The sequence below is a fragment of the Plecotus auritus genome (assembly GCF_963455305.1).
Source record: "Plecotus auritus genome assembly, chromosome: 6".
In the NCBI taxonomy this organism is placed as follows: Eukaryota; Metazoa; Chordata; class Mammalia; order Chiroptera; family Vespertilionidae; genus Plecotus; species Plecotus auritus.
The window spans coordinates 105,613,457-105,620,266 of record NC_137773.1 but is presented as its reverse complement, the minus strand read 5'-3'; positions in this window follow the sequence as shown (position 1 = coordinate 105,620,266).

The window sequence follows — 6,810 nt, the reverse complement described above, 5'->3', positions numbered from 1 at the left end:
GTGGAAGTGTGGCATCCCTTCCCCCCAAAGAATAATTAAAGGAAAACTTGTGTCCTAAAAAAATAAAATAAAAAAGTAAATGGTTTATACTTCTTCCCAACCAGAGTAGCTTAAATCGCCCTACTCGGGGAGATAGCAGAAAATCAATTAGTGCCATTTGCCAACCACACCCAAGGACAGCTGAAGCTAAGGGAATAAATCTCATTTTGGCACATCAGCATAAAACGAATGCATATTCTATTGAGATCCTCCCCCAAATCACCCTAAAACCCCAGCCTTTACAAATGCTCAAAAACCAGGTCTCTGGCCCTAACTGGTTTGGCTCAGTGGATAGAGTGTCGGCCTGAAGACTGAAAGGTCCCAGGTTCGTATTCCGGTCAAAGGCATGTACCTTGGTTGCAGGCACATCCCCAGTAGGGGATGTGCAGGAGGCAGCTGATCCATGTTTCTCTCTCATCGATGTTTCTAACTCTCTATCCCTCTCCCTTCCTCTCTGTGAAAAATCAATAAAATATATATATATTTTTAAAAAACCCAGGTCCCTGAGTGCACGGTCTCCCTCCCAGGAGCATTCCCTCACCTTTCCCTTCCTCCGCTTCTCCCCCAACAGGAATGTGTCTCCTAAATTCTAAGGGACCCAATGAAGCTTACAATCAGGGAGCAATGGACAGCAGCAGCTCATCCCAGGCTAACCCCCTGGCCTTGTCCCCAGAACCCCCTTTTCTCTGACGCCTTAGTGACAGGGGAGACTCATAATCTAATAGAGCACCATCTAAAAGATAATCATATTAGTTTGAAATTCTGAAATACATATACGTGTGGGAACAGAGGATTAAGTTTATTTTCTTTTCTAAGTTTCATTTCTTGGGCCAGTGCACCTGCGTACTCCCTTTGATCCTGAACAACGTGATGGAGGAGATGACCCAACTGCGGACAATGTATACTGTACCCAACACGCAAGCAGAACTGTTAAGCATGACCAGCCGACCCCACCAGGAGCCAAGCCGTCATCTCATTGCCTGACAACCAAGAGCAACGGTTGACGTCTGCTGACGTCCAGGACTGCATGCAATTGCATTCTGTCCCCAACCTCACCCCAGCCCATTTTTCTATATAATCCTGTCCCCTGCACCTTACTGTCAAGACAGGTTTTGTATGCTTGTAAGCTCCTGTCTTCTTGGTTGGCTGGCCTTCTCAATAAACGCCTTATATGATTCAACCCTGCCTTCGTGATTGGACATTGCGACAGGCAGCCCGAGCCCACCCGGGGGTTTCCCGGTAACATTAGTGAGGCAAAGCAGCCCCGCCTGGGATCATTTCCCCTCCTAGTCCCTCTCCTGTTGCTTCTTCTATCCTAGGCCCTTCCTTCTTGCACTGTCCCCAGCTTTAATAAACGTCCTTTAAAAATTACCTGTACTCGTTTTGTGAAATCTTTCCTGCACGAAGTCAATAACCTACAAACTACTGGCTAGCCATAGGCAGACTCGCCCAGGGCCAGGTCCCCTTTCCAGTAACAGTGTGGGGGCAGGGGAACATGAGAACAGTTTGCTGTGAACCTAAAACTGCTCTAGAAAATAAAATCTATTTAACATTTTTAAAAAGAGAGTTCCATAGTAATCAAGAAAATGCCTACTGAAATAATCACAAGATTTATTTTCCAACCATTAGCTTGGAAAAAAATTTTTTAAGTTTGATAATATCAAATGTTAATGAGATTGTGGGAAAAATTCTATTCTCCTTGGGGGGTGGTATGGCATGGGCATTGACACAAGTAATTTTGGAAGACACTAGGCAAACTACCTGAAAAAAGGGAAAACACGCTGACCCCACACACAGCACTGCCTGTGGATGCAGAGGCGTGTCCTAGTGGGGAAACTTCCCAAAAAGCCAATAATATGGACATGTACTAATAAAATGCACATGTTTCAATACTACATATCACTATGAATGACATTCATATTATCAATATGAATAGATACCAAAAACATTGTTTTTTTAAAATATATTTTTATTGATTTCAGAGAGGAAGGGAGAGAGAAAGAGATAGAAACATCTATTGATGAGAGAGAATCATCAATTGGCTGCCTCCTGCATGCCCCACACTAGGAATGGAGCCCGCAACTAGGGCATGTGCCCCGACCAGGAATTGAACCTTGACCTCCTGATTCATGGGCCCATGCTCAACCACTGAGCCATGCCAAAAACATGGTTGAGTAAAAAGCATTGTCATGAGCCCTGGTTGGGAAGTGTGCAGGAGGCAATCGATGTGTCTCACATCATATTCTCCCTCTCTCTCTCTCTCTCTCTCCTCCCCCCCGCTCCCACCTCCCCTCCTTCCCACTCTTTCTAAAACTCACTGGAGAAAATATCCTCAGGTAAGGATTAACAGAAAACAAAACAAAAACCTAGAGGATTTAACCATCAAGTTTTACCAGATTCTCAAGTAGCAGATAATTCCCATTTTATTCAGGTTGACACCAAGAATAAGAAAAAAGGGATCGAGATGCAGAGAACATTCAGCTTCTTTGAAGGGGATAGTATATAACCTACAAACCAAAACCAGATAGGATTACAACATGGATAAGCCTTGAAAACAGATTCTCAACCAAAGAAGCCAGACACACAAGGCCACACAGTGTAAAATTTTGTTTATATGAAATGTCCAGATCAGGCAAATCCAGAGACAGGAAGATTAAAAGTTACCAGGGGTGGAGAAGGAGTTATGGGAGCAATGCTTAATCAATCAGAGGGGGTGGGTTCCTTTAGGGGTGAAGAAATGTTTTGGAATGAGAGGGTGGTGGTTGCACAGCATTGTGAATGTTCTAAATGGCACTGAATTGTTCGCTTTCAAATGGTTCATTTCATTATGTAAATTTCACCTCAATAAAACAAAAACAGATAAAGAGCAGGAAGCGAGATAGAAAAATTCAGGCCAATTTGCAACAATGTCCATAGACACCGAAGTCCTAAATAAAGTGCTGCCACCCAAATCTTGCAGATTGCGGTGATTCCATCATGACCAGGTACAAATGGGTCAGAAAAGCACAGAAGAGTCAACCTCAGAAAATCAGGGTAATTTACGTGTGTCTGCTGACGGGATTCCTTCTGATATAGACACTTGTTGCCAGGATTAGACCTGAGAAAGGGGTTCTTCCAGACACATGGCAGGGGCAGCCACTCAAAACCCATGCCATCTGTAAGCAGAGCACCAACAAAAGCAGAAAGGAGCTTGAGAAAATACTAGCACATTTCTCATATGTGCAAATAAATAAATACGGGAATAGGAATTCACCTTTAAAAATAGAAGTTCAGCCCTAACCGGTTTGGCTCAGTGGATAGAGTGTCAGTCTGCGGACTGAAAGGTCCCAGGTTCAATTCTGGTCAAGGGCATGTACCTTGGTTGTGGGCACATCACCACTAGGGGGTGTGCAGGAGGCAGCTGATCCATGTTTCTCTTCCATCGATGTTTCTAACTCTCTATCCCTCTCCCTTTCTTTCTGTAAAAAAAAAAATCAACAAAATATATTTTAAAAAAATAGAAGTTCAGCCCAGCCGGGTGTAGCTCAGCAGTTGAGCGTCAACCCAGGAACCAAGAGGTCACCGGTTGGATTCCTGGTCAGGGGCACATGCCCGGTTGCGAGTTCGATCCTCAGTGTGGGGTGTGCAGGAGGGAGCCAATCAATGATTCTCTCTCATCATTGATGTTGCTATCTCTCCCTCTCCCTTCCTCTCTGAAATCAATAAATATATATATATTTTTAAAAAATAGAAGTTCAGCTCATAACACTACACATACCATAGTCACCCACTTAAAATGTGCAGAGAGCCCACCAGCGTGGCTCAGTGATTGAGCATCAACCTAGGAACCAGAAGGTTACAGTTTGATTCTTGATCAGGGCACATACCCAGGTTGTGGGCTTGATCCCCAGTGGGGGCATGCAGGAAGCAGCCGATCAATGAGTCTCTCTCATCATTGATGTTTCTCTCTCTTTCTCCCACCCCTTTCCTCTCTGAACTCAATCCTATATAATAAAAGCCTAATATGCAAATTGTCCCCTCAACTGGAGTTCCACTGCTCGACCAGTCACTGTGACATGCACTGACCACCAGGGGGCAGAAGCTCTAACCAGTAGGTTAGCTTGCTATGGGGCTGGACTGAAAAGTGAGGTGTGAGGTGACAGCCGTCAGGAAGCTCCCAGGATTTGGCGGGAGCCCCCCCCCCCCCCCCCCCCGCCCCCCATGGAAGCAGGCGGGGGTGGGAGCCAGTGATCCGAGAGCCATGGACTGACTGAGCAGCCCTCCGCAGCCTGTGGCATTTTCAGTGCACAATTTATAATCTTCAGAGCTGCTTCTTTTTATTTGTTAAGTTTCACTTACTACTGTAGGAGAGTGGGTAGCACCATTACAGGGGGATGGGCCAGGCGCGCCTGCCCAAGGCCAAGGGGGGGCCTCGGGCTCCCGGGGACACAGCAGAGAGGGGGGCAGGGTTGAGTCCGAGAAACTGAGTCCAAAACTTGAAAGGAAGCGGGAGGCAGCGAGGGGCGGAGGGCGACAGCTGTGCAGGGGCCTAGAAAAGCTGCTGGGTGGGGCCAGCCGAGGAGCCCGGTGCCTCTCCCACGGGACAGGCTCCACGTCCCTCCCTCCTCCTCCCCGTGACCTGTCACCCCAGCTCTCCTCTGAGGCCCCGCCTGGGCTTGCCCCATACAGCTCCCGCACCACCGCACCACCGCACCACCGCATGGCCTGCACAGCCCCACCCACACTGCCTCACCCGCACCACCTTGCCTACCCAGCACAGCCCCGCTCTACCCCCCTGCCCCCCCACAGCCTTTGGGGAGCTCCGCCCCTGGAGGAGAAAGGGGAAGGCTTCAGACAGGAGGTCGCAGGAAGAGGGGTCAGAGCAGGGCCCACCAAGTTAGATGGAGGGGAGGGAGAGAGAGACCCCACAGGACTGGGGACACAGATGGGCGGGGGAAGAGGGCCGAGCAGAAGCATTGCCCTTGGTTGAAGTAGAAATCCTGACCCCATTTTACAGACCCCAGCAGAGTGTGTGTGTGTGTGTGTGTGTGGTGGGGGGTGAAGACAAAAGAGGGTGTGAGGGGACTGATTGGATGGAGATCAGTGACGTTTGATTCATGGCTTATTTATTTTTATTTTTGTTAATATATTTTTATTGATTTCAGAGAGGAAGGCAGAGGCAGAGAAGGATAGAAACATCAATGATGAGAGAGAATCATTGATCGGTTGCCTCCTGCATGCCCCCTTACTGGGGATGGAGCCCACAACCCAGGCATGTGCCCTTGAATGGAATCGAACCCAGGACCCTTCATTCTGCAGGCCATGGCTCTATCCACTGAGCCAAATCATCTAGGGTGATCCATGGCCTATTTAAAACCGCTGCAGTAGGCTGAGCAGGGGTCTTACCAGATGGTGTTACCTGATAATGAAGGTGTCTCTCCTTATGTTGCGGTGATTGGAACTGCAGCAAAGTAAGGACTCACCCATGTGCGGGAAGCCACCCTGCCAATACTATCATGAGAGTGCACCAAGGAACGTGGAAGGCCGATGGACCTTGGGTGTTAGCAGGGCTAACGCCAAACACCATTGTTCAAGTTGAGATAGCGGTGGCTCAAAGCAATTTCCTGACCTAGTAGCCTCAAAGTAAATGTTTACTGGACCTTACTGATCTTTACTAATCTTTATTGACCTTAGAAACAGTCTGTCTGCTACCTGTCTGCTGTGCTTTACTGGGGGCAAGATGTGTATCTAAAACTGAATAAAAAGCGGATAAGGCCAGGTTTCAGTGTGCCTCTTCAAGAAAGAGGTCTCCACCTGGCTCCCCAATGCCTTCTAAATTCATATTTCTTGTCTAATGTTTCCATTTGTGCATCCACCCCTTCTTCAGATCCCGAACCCTAGCCATGCAGGTCGCAGCCTTCTGGGACCTCGAACAGGATATTGGAGAAGAAGATTCCCTGGAGTGAAAAATTAAGTGAAAAAGGAAAAGTGGAAATTCACTGGAAAGGTGGGAACTTCACCGCACACAAAGCCCGTGCCAGCTTCAAAGTCACGACCATAAGTGGATGGGAATGTTTTGATTCAGCCAGGTTATAATGGGGCAGAATTTGAGTAAAGGGGGAAAAATATTATTGTAGACTTTTGGCTTGCATGCTCAAGCATAAAGGAATTAAGGTGTCAGAAGGTCTTCTCTTACAGTTTTTGCACATTATTATAGAACATAATCCTTGGTTTCCTGTCGAGGGTACATTAGATGTTGAATGTTGGGAAAGAGTAGGTCAAGACTTGAAAAAAGCTCATCAGCAGGGGAAAAACTTGCCTCCATATTGTTTCTCCTTGTGGAGCATGGTATTGCATTTGCTAGAACCTTTTAGAGAGGCAAAAGAGGATAAACCTCTTCCCCCTACACCCTCTGCTCCTGAAGAGGAGCAGAAAGAAAAATTGGAGGAGTGGCCTTCCTGTCCCCCTCCACCTCCGTGTCCTGCTCCTGAAATATTGAATTCACCGCTAATAGAATCAACTGTGCAAAGACTATCCAAGAAGGATTAAAGGACATGATGGTGGAGGAGAGCCTTGCTTTTCCTATTATATAGGTAGCTAACCCACATTACCCAAATCAAATAATAAGACAGCATAACAAATTTGACTTTAAGATGATAAAGGCCTTGCGTGAGAGCGTAGTACAAAATGGTCCTACCACTACATTTACCGGAGAAATTATGACTAACATTTCTGAAGCATTCCTACCTTCTTTTGATTGGTACTCTTTAGCTCGTGCAGCCCTGGATGGAG